The sequence below is a fragment of the Tursiops truncatus genome, chromosome 4 (assembly GCF_011762595.2).
Source record: "Tursiops truncatus isolate mTurTru1 chromosome 4, mTurTru1.mat.Y, whole genome shotgun sequence".
NCBI classification, from domain to species: Eukaryota; Metazoa; Chordata; class Mammalia; order Artiodactyla; family Delphinidae; genus Tursiops; species Tursiops truncatus.
This window is the reverse complement of record NC_047037.1, coordinates 89,502,327-89,515,598: the sequence shown is the minus strand read 5'-3', so window position 1 is coordinate 89,515,598 and position 13,272 is coordinate 89,502,327. Positions and strand designations below refer to the sequence as shown.

At 42.9% G+C, this 13,272-nt stretch overlaps 1 pseudogene; it reads left to right on the top strand.

Moving 5' to 3' along the window:
* The first annotated feature begins 727 nt into the window (after positions 1-727).
* On the top strand, positions 728-3,480 carry LOC101330244 (chromodomain Y-like protein pseudogene; annotated as a pseudogene).
* The last annotated feature ends 9,792 nt before the right edge of the window (positions 3,481-13,272 follow it).

Below are 13,272 nucleotides of genomic sequence, written 5' to 3'. Positions count from 1 at the left end.
AAGAAATGGACTGAGAAAATATTTGAAGAGCTTATAGTTGAAAACTTCCCTAATATGGGAAAGGAAATAGTTAATCAAGTCCAGGAAGCACAGAGAGTCCCATACAGGATAAATCCAAGGAAAAACACGCCAAGACACATATTAACCAAACTATCAAAAATTAAATACAAGGAAAAAGTATTAAAAGCAGCAAGGGAAAAGCAACAAATAACATACAAGGGAATCCCTAAAAGGTTAACAGCTGATCTTTCAGCAGAAACTGCAAGCCAGAAGGGAATGGCAGGACATATTTAAAGTGATGAAAGGGAAAAACTTACAACCAAGATTACTCTACCTGGCAAGGACCTCATTCAGATTCAACAGAGAAATTAAAACCTTTACAGACAAGCAAAAGCTAAGAGAATTCAGACCACCAAACCAGCTTTACAACAAAGGCTAAAGGAACTTCTCTAGGCAGGAAACACAAGAGAAGGAAAAGACCTACAATAACAAACCCAAAATAATAAGAAAGAGGAAGATTTTTGCACTATACCGGAGAGGGGGAGCCGCGGAGCCAACGCGACGCAGTGCACGGCCGCCGCGCCCCACCCCGGACCGGCCGCGCCCCGCCCCGCCCCGCCCCGCGGCTACGCAATGAGCCTGAGCCCGAGCCGGCCCGCCGGGGAGTGAGCACGGCGCGGAGAGCACGTTGCGTAGCTGCTCCTGCGCACAACCCGGCCGGCGGCCCACACCGGCGGGAGTGAGCGCCGGTCCGCACCCGACCGGCGCCGGAGCCGAGCGGAGCCGGAAGCGCAGGCCACGCAGGGACCCAACTGAAACAAAGTGTCGGCCGCCGTATGCGCGGCGCCTCAACGGCCTTGCCCCACGCCCCCAGCTCCACCGCCCACCATGGCCTCCGAGGAGCTGTACGAGGTTGAAAGAATCGTTGACAAAAGGAAGAACAAAAAAGGGAAGACGGAATATTTGGTCCGATGGAAGGGCTACGACAGCGAGGACGACACCTGGGAACCAGAGCAGAACCTGGTAAACTGCGAGGAGTACATCCACGACTTCAACAGGCGCCACACCGAGAAGCAGAGGGAGGGCCCCTTCACCAGGGCCAACCGGGCCTCCCCGAGCAACGCTAGGAAGCAGATTTCCAGGTCCACCAACAGCGGCTTTTCCAAGGCCTCTCCTGAATCGCTAGTGGTTGGCAAAGAGCAGGAGCCCAAGGCCAGCCCGCTGTTTGCCGCCAGCCAGAAGTTCAGGAAGGACCCAGCCCCGTCCCTCTTGAACCGGAAGAACATGGACCTGGCCAAGTCAGGTATAAAGATCCTCGTGCCCAAGAGCCCCATCAAGAGCAGGAGCGCGGTGGACGGCTTTCAGAGCGAGAGCCCCGAGAAACTGGACCCCGTCGAGCAGGGGCAGGAGGACACGGTGGTGCCGGAGGTGGCGGCCAGAAAGCCGGTAGGAGCTCTGCTGGGCCCCGTTGCCGAGCGTGCGCAGATGGGGAGCCGGCCCCTGATACACCCGCTGGTGCCACAGGTGTCCGGCCCTGTGACCGCGGCTATGGCCACGGGGCTAGCCGTGAACGGGAAAGGTTCCTTCCCATTCATGGACGTGCTGACGGCCAACGGGATGACCAGCCTGCAGACGTCAGTCACGGGCATGACGGCCGGGAAGAGGAAATTCATCGATGACAGACAAAACCAGCCCTTCGACAAGCGACTGCGTTTCAGCGTGAGGCAGCCGGAAAAAGCCTACAGGTACAGGGACATCGTCGTCCGGAAGCAGGATGGCTTCACCCACATCCTGCTGTTCACGAAGTCATCCGAGAACAACTCTCTCAACCCAGAGGTGATGAAGGAAGTGCAGAGCGCCCTGAGCTCGGCCGCTGCCGACGACAGCAAGCTGGTGCTGTTCAGCGCCGTGGGCAGCGTCTTCTGCTGCGGCCTTGACTTCATCTACTTCATTCGGCGCCTGACCAACGACCGGAAGAGAGAAAGCACGAAGATGGCCGAGGCCATCAGAAACTTTGTGAATACTTTCATTCAGTTTAAGAAGCTTATTATTGTAGCCGTAAACGGCCCAGCCATTGGACTAGGAGCGTCCATCCTGACTCTCTGTGACGTGGTTTGGGCCAATGAGAAGGCTTGGTTCCAAACACCCTACACTGCCTTTGGACAGAGTCCAGATGGCTGTTCCACCGTGATGTTTCCCAAGATTATGGGAGGAGCATCTGCGAATGAAATGCTGCTCAGCGGACGGAAGCTGACGGCGCAGGAGGCGTGTGGCAAAGGCCTGGTCTCCCAGGTGTTCTGCCCCGGGACCTTCACCCAGGAAGTCATGGTCCGCGTTAAGGAGCTCGCCTCCTGTAACCCGGTCGTGCTCGAGGAATCCAAGGCCCTGGTGCGCTGCAACATGAAGCTGGAGCTGGAGCAGGCCAACGAGCGGGAGTGCGAGGTGCTGAAGAAGATCTGGGGCTCGGCCCAGGGCATGGACTCCATGTTCAAGTACCTGCAGTGGAAGATCGACGAGTTCTGACGGCCGGGCTGCCCCAGACGACCCTGTAGTCGCATCGCGCAGGCCGGCTGGGGCTCCCTGGGGTGCGGACCCATCCTCACAGCCTGAAACAGGTTCACGTGGAGCTCACTCTTGGAAGCAGGACTTGAAACAGCCAAGCTATTTGTTACCAAGGAGTCTTTAAGTACTGTAACTTTAAATAACTACAAAGCTTGTCCAAACGTCATTATTTTATACTTAATACACACACAGGTATAAAAGTATAATTGTGAGCTCTGGGCTGCTCTTTGAGGCTCTACTTTTTGTTATCTTTGGCTAGTACTGTATAAAAAAGGAGTGTGTTTTCCTGGTTTGGGTGTCAGAAAAGTCTGGAATAATGTTTGTTTTCCTTGTTTTTTCCTTCTAGAAAACAGAATCTAAAGAGGTGTTAGCCCGCCTCGCCCCCCCACCCCCACCCCAAATAGAAATACGGAAAGATCTGAGGCATGCCCTTGTCTCCAGGAAGGTACAAAACGTCAGAGATGGAAACTTCTCAATCGAAAGGAAGACTTATTCTTTTAGGTTAAGTATTTCTGATTAAACACCCACTGCTGAATATACCCCCAGACTAAAACACACCTAGGATTCATGCTGAGAAATCAGTTGATTCTGCCTTCTTTCTTAAATATGTCCGATTCTTACCCAGTTAACAGGAAGAAACCACTCTCTCTCTAGGGGAAAGCTTGTTTTGCAGTGTTAGCAAATCACTGAATAGCTAAGTATGATCTCTAAGTTATAGGGGGTTTATAATTAGTTTTTCTGACCCATTTGAAAAAATAACTATATAAGTGCTTCTTGTTACTGGGTGAGAACTACTTTATATACAGTTTTGGTTTTCTATTTGCAGATATGATTGATGTATTACACCAAAAATAAAGTATTTTTATGTTTATAAAGTGTAATTTTTTGGTTCACTTAGAATATATTTTATTTAATAAGTTAAAATTCTTTTGGCACACTATTAAATGCAGAAACTCCTTTTTAAGATAAAAAACTACCTTATATCGACGTTTAATGTTCTTGGTCTCTGCTTTCATGTCTACACGATATACCAAGTACAGGATTCTGTCTGAGAGTGCCCTGTGTAAATAGACGTCCGCATTCCTGCCAGGAGTGGGGACTGATTCCTGATTCCAGACGCCTATCATTCGGTAGGCTTCTGAGCTTGCAATCATATTGAATGTATGAAGAATGAAATAAAATCAAAGCCTTATTTTTGTACAGTTTTGAAGTTTATACTTAGAACCGACCACCTCCTGGCCTTGTGGAGAGCTGTACAGCGTGTAAATCTGCCTTTACCATGGATTGGCTGGTGCAGTATTTTTGCATCTGTGGGACCTACTTTTTTGGTTCAGTAGTTTGAACTATATATAAACTGTACAATCTGTAAAGTTTTTATAGAATAAATATTCAGCTGTGAAAACTGGTTAAATAAAACTAATATTTCTTAACACACACACACACACACACACACACACAAATAATAAGAAAATGGTAACAGGAACATGCGTATCGATAATTACCTTAAATGTAAATAGATTAACTGCTCCAAACAAAAGACATAGACTGGCTGAATGGATACAAAAAGAAGACCTGTATATGTGCTGTCTACAAGAGACTAACTTCAGACCTAGGGACACATACAGACTGAAAGTGAGGGGATGGAAAAAGATATTCCATGCAAATGGAAATCAAAAGAAAGCTGGAGTAGCAATTCTCATATGAGACAAAATAGACTTTAAAATAAAGACTATTACAAGACACAAAGAAGGACACTACATAATGATCAAGGGATCAATCCAGGAAGAAGATTTAACAATTGTAAATATTTAAGCACCCAACATGGGAGCACCTCAATACGTAAGGCAAATGCTAACAACCAAAAAAGGGGAAATGGACAGTAACACAATAACAGTAGGGGACTTTAGCATCCCACTTTCACCAATCAGAAAGGTGATTTGGGAAGGGTGATTTGTGTTTCCCTGTGATAAGGAAACACAAGCTTTAAATGACACATTAAGCAAGATGGACTTAATTGATATTTACAGGACATTCCATCCAAAAACAACAGAATACACTTTCTTCTCAAGGACTCATGGAACATTCTACAGGATAGATCATATCTTGGGTCACAAATCAAGCCTCGGTAAATTTAAGAAAATTGAAATTATATCAAGTATATTTTCCAAACACAATGCTATAAGACTAGATATCAATTACAGGAAAAAAAAACTGTTAAAAAATACAAACACATGGAGGCTAAACAATACACTACTAAATAACCAAGAGATCACTGAAGAAATCAAAGAGGAAATTAAAAAAAAATACCTAGAAACAAATCACAATGAAAACACGATGACCCAAAACCTATGGGATGCAGCAAAAGCAGTTCTAAGAGGGAAGTTTATAGCAATACTATCCTACCTCAAGAAAAAAGAAAAATCTCAAATAAACAACCTAACCTTACACTTAAAGCAATTAGAGAAAGAAGAACAAAAAAACCCCAAAGTTAGCAGAAGGAAAGAAATCATAAAGATCAGATCAGAAATAAATGAAAAAGAAATGAAGGTAACAATAGCAAAGATCAATAAAACTAAAAGCTGGTCCTTTGAGAAGATAAAATTGATAAACCATTAACCAGACTCATCAAGAAAAAAGGCAGAAGACTCAAATCAATAGAATTAGAATTGCAAAAGGAGAAGTAACAACTGACAATGCAGAAATACAAAGGATCATGAGAGGTTACTACAAGCAACTATATGCCAATAAAATGGACAACCTGGAAGAAATGGACAAATTCTTAGAAGAGCACAACCTTCCGAGACTGAACCTGGAAGAAATAGAAAATATAAACAGACCAATCACAAGCACTGAAATTGAAACTGTGATTAAAAATCTTCCAACAAAAAAAATCCCAGGACCAAATGGCTTCACAGGCGAATTCTAACATTTAGAGAAGAGCTAACACCTATCCTTCTCAAACTCTTCCAAAATATAGCAGAGGGAGGAAACTCCCAAACTCATTCTACGAGGTCACCATCACCCTGATACCAAAACCAGACAAAGATGTCACAAAAAAAGAAAACTACAGGCCAATATCACTGATGAACATAGATGCAAAAATCCTCAACAAAATCCTGGCAAACAGAAACCAACAGCACATTAAAAGGATCATACACCATGATCAGGTGGGGTTTATTCCAGGAGTGCAAGGATTCTTCAATATACGCAAATCGGGGTCTGGGAAGATGGCGGAAGAGTAAGACGCGGAGATCACCTTCCTCCCCACAGATACACCAGAAATACATCTACACGTGGAAAAACTCCTACAGAACACCTACTGAAGGCTGGCAGAAGACCTCAGACCTCCCAAAAGGCAAGAAACTCCCCACGTACCTGGGTAGGGCAAAAGAAAAAAGAAAAAACAGAGACAAAAGAATAGGGACGGCACCTGCACCAGTGGGAGGGAGCTGTGAAGGAGGAAAAGTTTCCGCACACTAGGAAGCCCCTTCGCGGGCGGAGACTTTGGGAGGCGGAGGGGGGAGCTTCGGGGCCGCGGAGGAGTGCACAGCAACAGGGGTGCGGAGGGCAAAGCGGGGAGATTCCCGCACAGAGGATCGGTGCCGACCGGCACTCACCAGCCCGAGAGGCTTGTCTGCTCACCCGCCGGGGCGGGCGGGGCTGCGAGCTGAGGCTCGGGTTTCGGTTTTGGTCGGAGCTCAGGGAGAGGAATGGGGTTGGCGGCTTGAACATAGCCTGAAGGGGTTAGTGCACCACGGCTAGCCAGGAGGGAGTCCGGGGAAAAGTCTGCACCTGCCGAAGAGGCAAGAGACTTTTTCTTCCCTCTTTGTTTCCTGGTGCGCGAGGAGACGGGTTTAAGAGCGCTGCTTAAAGGAACTCCAGAGACGGGCGCGAGCCGCGGCTAAAAGCACGGATCCCAGAAACGGGCGGGAGACGCTAAGGCTGCTGCTGCCGCCACCAAGGGGCCTGTGTGCGAGCACAGGTCACTCTCCATACCCCTCTCCTGCGGAGCCTGTGCAGCCCGCCACTCCCAGGTTCCCAGGATCCAGGGACAACTTCCCCGAGAGAACGCACGGCGGGCCTCAGGCTGGTGCAACGTCACACCGGCCTCTGCCGCCGCAGGCCCACCCCGCACTCAGTGCCCCTCCCCCCCGGCCTGAGTGCGCCAGAGCCCCCGAATCAGCGGCTCCTTTAACCCCGTCCTGTCTGAGCAAAAAACAGACGCCCTCCAGTGACCTGCACGCAGAGGAAGGGCCAAATCCAAAGCTCAGCCCCTGTGAGCTGTGAGAACAAAGAAGAGAAAGGGAAATCTCTCCCAGCAGCCTCAGAAACAGCGGATTAAAGCTCCACAATCAACTTGATGTACCCTGCAACTGTGGAATACATGAATAGACAACGAGTCATCCCAAATTGAGGAGTTGGGCTTCGAGAGCAAGATCTATGATTTTTTTCCTTTTTCCTCTTTTTGTGAATGTGTATGCTTCTGTGTGAGATCTTGTCTGTATAGTTTTGCTTCCACCATTTGTCCTAGGGTTCTATCCGTCCATGGTTTTTTAGATTTTTTTCTTAATAATTAATTTTAATAACTTTATTAAACTTTACCTTCTTTCTTTCTTTCTTTCTTTCTTTCTTTCTTTCTTTCTTTCTTTCTTTCTTTCTTTCTTTCTTTCTTTCTTTCTTTCTTTCCTTCCTTCCTTCCTTCCTTCCTTCCCTCCTTTAGACAATGAATCATCCCAAATTGAAGAGGTGGTCTCTGAGAGCAAGATTTATGATTTTTTCCCCTTTACCTCTTTTTGTGAGGGTGTATGTGTATGCTCCTGTGTAAGATTTTGTCTGTATAGCTTTGCTTCCAACATTTGTCCTAAGGTTCTATCCGTCCCTTTTCTTTTTCTAAGTAATTATTTTTTAATTCAATAACTTTATTATACTTTATTTTATTTTACTGTATCTTCTTTCTTTCTGTCTTTTTTCCTTCCTTCCCTCCTTCCTTCCTTCCTCCCTCCCTCCCTCCTTTCTTTCCTTCTTTGCTTCTTTCTTTCCTTCTTCCTTCCTTCCTTCCATCCTTCCTTCCTTCCCTCCTTTCTTTCTTTCTTTCTTTCTTTCTTTCTTTCTTTCTTTCTTTCTTTCTTTCTTTCTTTCTTTCTTTCTTTCTTTCTTTCTTTCTTTCTTTCTTCATACTTCTACTAATTCTCTCTACTTTTTCTCCCTTTTATTCTGAGCCGTGTGGATGAAAGGCTCTTGGTGCTCCAGCCAGGTGTCAGGGCTCTCCCTCTGAGGTAGGAGAGCCAACTTCAGGACACTGGTCCACAAGAGACCTCCCAGCTCCACATAATATCAAATGGCAAAAATCTCCCAGAGACCTCCATGTTAACACCAGCACCCAGCTTCACTCAACGACCAGCAAGCTACACTGCTGGACAACCTATTCCAAACAACTAGCAAAACAGGAACACAACCCCACCCATTAGCAGAGAGGCTGCCTAAAATCATAATAAGGCCACAGACACCCCAAAACACACCACCAGACGTGAACCTGCCCACTAGAGAGACAGGATCCAGCCTCATCCACCACAACACAGGAACTAGTCCCCTCCACCAGGAACCCTACATAACCCACCTTAGAACCAACCTTAGACACTGGAGACAGACATCAAAAACAGCAGGAACTACAAACCTGCAGCCTGCAAAAAGGAGACCCCAAACACAGTAAGATAAGCAAAATGAGAAGACAGAAAAACACACAGCAGATAAAGGAGCAAGATAAAAATGCACCAGACCTAACAAATGAAGAGGAAATAGGCAGTCTACCTGAAAAAGAATTCAGAAAAATGATAGTAAGGATGATCCAAAATCTTGGAAGTAGAATGGACAAAATGCAAGAAACAGTTAACAAGGACCTAGAAGAAATAAAGATGAAACAAGCAACGATGAACAACACAATAAATGAAATTAAAAGTACTCTAGATGGGATCAATAGCAGAATAACTGAGGCAGAAGAACGGATAAGTGACCTGGAAGATAAAATCGTGGAAATAACTACTGCAGAGCAGAATAAAGAAAAAAGAATGAAAAGAAATGAGGACAGTCTCAGAGACCTCTGGGACAACATTAAACGCACCAACATTCGAATTATAGGGGTTCCAGAAGAAGAAGAGACAAAGAAAGGGACTGAGAAAATATTTGAAGAGCTTATAGTTGAAAACTTCCCTAATATGGGAAAGGAAATAGTTAATCAAGTCCAGGAAGCACAGAGAGTCCCATACAGGATAAATCCAAGGAGAAATACGCCAAGACACATATTAATCAAATTGTCAAAAGTTAAATACAAAGAAAGCATATTAAAAGCAGCAAGGGAAAAACAACAAATAACACACAAGGGAATCCCCATAAGGTTAACAGCTGATCTTTCAGCAGAAACTCTGCAAGCCAGAAGGGACTCGCAGGACATATTTAAAGTGATGAAGGAGAAAAACCAGCAAGGATCTCATTCAGATTTGATGGAGAAATTAAAACCGTTATATACAAGCAAAAGCTGAGAGAGTTCAGCACCACAAAACCAGCTTTACAACAAATGCTAAAGGAACTTCTCTAGGCAAGAAACACAAGACAAGGAAAAGACCTATAATAACGAACCCAAAACAATTTAGAAAATGGGAATAGGAACATACATATCGAAAATTACCTTAAATGTAAATGGACTAAATGCTCCCATCAAAAGACACAGATTGGCTGAATGGATACAAAAAGAAGACCCTTATATATGCTGTCTACAAGAGACCCACTTCAGACCTAGAGACACATAGAGACTGAAAGTAAGGGTATGGAAAAAGATATTCCATGCAAATGGAAATCAAAAGAAAGCTGGAGTAACAATTCTCATATCAGAAAAAATAGACTTTAAAATAAAGACTATTAGAAGAGACAAAGAAGGACACTACATAATGATCAAGGGATCGATCCAAGAAGAAGATATAACAATTGTAAATATTTATGCACCCAACATAGGAGCACCTCAATACATAAGGCAAATACTAACAGCCATAAAAGGGGAAATCGACAGTGACACAATCATAGTAGAAAACCCCACTTTCACCCATGGACAGATGATCCAAAATGAAAATAAATAAGGAAACATAAGCTTTAAATGATACATTAAACAAGATGGACTTAATTGATGTTTATAGGACACTCCATCCAAAAACAACAGAATACACATTTTTCTCAAGTGCTCATGGAACATTCTCCAGGATAGATCATATCCTGGGTCACAAATCAAGCCTTGGTAAATTTAAGAAAATCGAAATTGTATCAAGTATCTTTTCTGACCACAACGCCATGAGACTAGATATCAATTATAGGAAAAGATCTGTAAAAAATACAAACACAGGGTAGCTAAACAATACACTACTTAATAATGAAGTGATCACTGAAGAAATCAAAGAGGAAATAAAAAAATACCTAGAAACAAATGACAATGGAGACACAATGACCCAAAACCTATGGGATGCAGCAAAAGCCGTTCTAAGGGGGAAGTTTATAGCAATACAAGCCCACCTTAAGAAGCAGGAAACATCTAGAATAAACAAGCTAACCTTGCACCTCAAGCAATTAGAGAAAGAAGAACAAAAAAACCCCAAAGCTAGCAGAAGGAAAGAAATCATAAAAATCAGATCAGAAATAAATGAAAAAGAAATGAAGGAAACAATAGCAAAGATCAATAAAACTAAAAGCTGGTTCTTTGAGAAGATAAACAAAATAGATAAACCATTAACCAGACTCATCAAGAAAAAAAGGGAGAAGACTCAAATCAATAGAATTAGAAATGAAAAAGGAGAAGTAACAACTGACACTGCAGAAATAAAAAAGATCATGAGAAATTACTATAAGCAACTCTATGCCAATAAAATGGACAACCTGGAAGAAATGGACAAATTCTTAGAAATGCACAACCTGCCAAGACTGAATCAGGAAGAAATAGAAAATATGAACAGACCAATCGCAAGCACTGAAATTGAAACTGTGATTAAAAATCTTCCAACAAACAAAAGCCCAGGACCAGATGGCTTCACAGGTGAATTCTATCAAACATTTAGAGAAGAGCTAACACCTATCCTTCTCAAACTCTTCCAAAATATAGCAGAGGGAGGAACACTCCCAAATTCCTTCTACGAGGGCACCATCACCTTGACACCAAAACCAGACAAGGATGTCACAAAGAAAGAAAACTACAGGCCAATATCACTGATGAACATAGATGCAAAAATCCTCAACAAAATACTAGCAAACAGAATCCAACAGCACATTAAAAGGATCATACACCATGATCAAGTGGCGTTTATTCCAGGAATGCAAGGATTCTTCAATATACGCAAATCTATCAATGTGATAAACCATATTAACAAATTGAAGCAGAAAAATCATATGATCATCTCAATAGATGCAGAGGAAGCTTTTGAAAAAATTCAACACCCATTGATGATAAAAACCCTGCAGAAAGTAGGCATAGAGGGAACTTTCCTCAACATAATAAAGGCCATATATGACAAGCCCACAGCCAACATCATCCTCAATGGTAAAAAACTGAAAGCATTGCCACTAAGATCAGGAACAACACAAGGATGCCCACTCTCACCACTCTTATTCAACATAGTTTTGGAAGTTTTAGCCACAGCAATCAGAGAAGAAAAGGAAATAAAAGGAATCCAAATCAGAAAAGAAGAAGTAAAGCTGTCACTGTTTGCAGATGACATGATACTATACATAGAGAATCCTAAAGATGCTACCAGAAAACTACTAGAGCTAATCAATGAATTTGGTAAAGTAGCAGGATACAAAATTAATGCACAGAAATTTCTGGCATTCCTATATACTAATGATGAAAAATCTGAAAGTGAAATCAAGAAAACACTCCCATTTACCATTGCAACAAAAAGAATAAAATATCTAGGAATAAACCTACGTAAGGAGACAAAAGACCTGTATGCAGAAAATTATAAGACACTGATGAAAGAAATTAATGATGATACAAATAGATGGAGAGATATACCATGTTCTTGGATTGGAAGAATCAACATTGTGAAAATTACTCTACTACCCAAAGCAATCTACAGATTCAATGCAATCCCTATCAAACTACCACTGGCACTTTTCACAGAAGTAGAATAAAAAATTTTGCAATTTGTATGTAAACACAAAAGACCCCGAATAGCCAAAGCAATCTTGAGAACGAAGAAAGGAGCCAGAGGAATCAGGCTCCCTGACTTCAGAGTATACTACAAAGCTACAATAATGAAGACAGTCTGGTACTGGCACAAAAACAGAAAGCTAGATCAATGGAACAGGATAGAAAGCCCAGAGATAAACCCACGCACATATGGATACCTTATCTTTGATTAAGGTGGCAGGAATGTACAGTGGAGAAAGGGCAGCCTCTTCAATAAGTGGTGCTGGGAAAACTGGACAGCTACATGTAAAAGTATGAGATTAGATCACTCCCTAACACCATACACAAAAATAAGCTCAAAATGGATTAAAGACCTAAATGTAAGGCCAGAAACTATCAAACTCTTAGTGGAAAACATAGGCAGAACACTCTATGACATAAATCACAGCAAGATCCTTTTTGACCCACCTCCTAGAGTAATGGAAATAAATACAAAAATAAACAAATGGGAACTAATGAAACTTCAAAGCTTTTGCACAGCAAAGGAAACCATAAACAAGACCAAAAGACAACCCTCAGAATGGGAGAAAATATTTGCAAATGAAGCAACTGACAAAGGATTAATTTCCAAAATTTACAAGCAGCTCGTGCAGCTCAATAACAAAGAAACAAACAACCCAATCCAAAAATGGGCAGAAGACCTGAATAGACATTTCTCCAAAGAAGATATACAGACTGGCAACAAACACATGAAATAATGCTCAACATCATTAATCATTAGAGAAATGCAAATCAAAACTACAATGAGATATCATCACAAACCAGTCAGAATGGCCATCATCAAAAAATCTAGAAACAATAAATGCTGGAGAGGGTGTGGAGAAAAGGAAACACTCTTGCACTGCTGGTGGGAATGTGAATTGGTTCAGCCACTATGGAGAACAGTATGGAGGTTCCTTAAAAAACTACAAATAGAACTACCATATGACCCAGAAATCCCACTACTGGGCGTATACCCTGAGAAAACCAAAATTCAAAAAGGGTCATGTACCAAAATGATCATTGCAGCTCTATTTACAATAGCCCGGAGATGGAAACAACCTAAGTGCACATCATTGGATGAATGGATAAAGAAGATGTGGCACATATATACAATGAAATATTACTCAGCCATAAAAAGAAACAAAATTGAGCTATTTGTAATGAGGTGGATAGACCTAAAGTCTGTCATACAGAGTAAAGTAAGTCAGAAAGAAAAAGACAAATACCGTATGCTAACACATATATATGGAATTTAAGAAGAAAAAAAAATGTCATGAAGGACCTAGGGGTAAGACAGGAATAAAGACACAGACCTACTGGAGAACGGACTTGAGGATATGGGGAGGGGGAAGGGTGAGCTGTGACAGGGTGAGAGAGAGTCATGGACATATACACACTAACAAACATAAGGTAGATAGCTGGTGGGAAGCAGCCGCATGGCACAGGGATATTGGCTCGGTGCTTTGTGACCACCTGGAGGGGTGGGATGGGGATGGTGGGAGGGA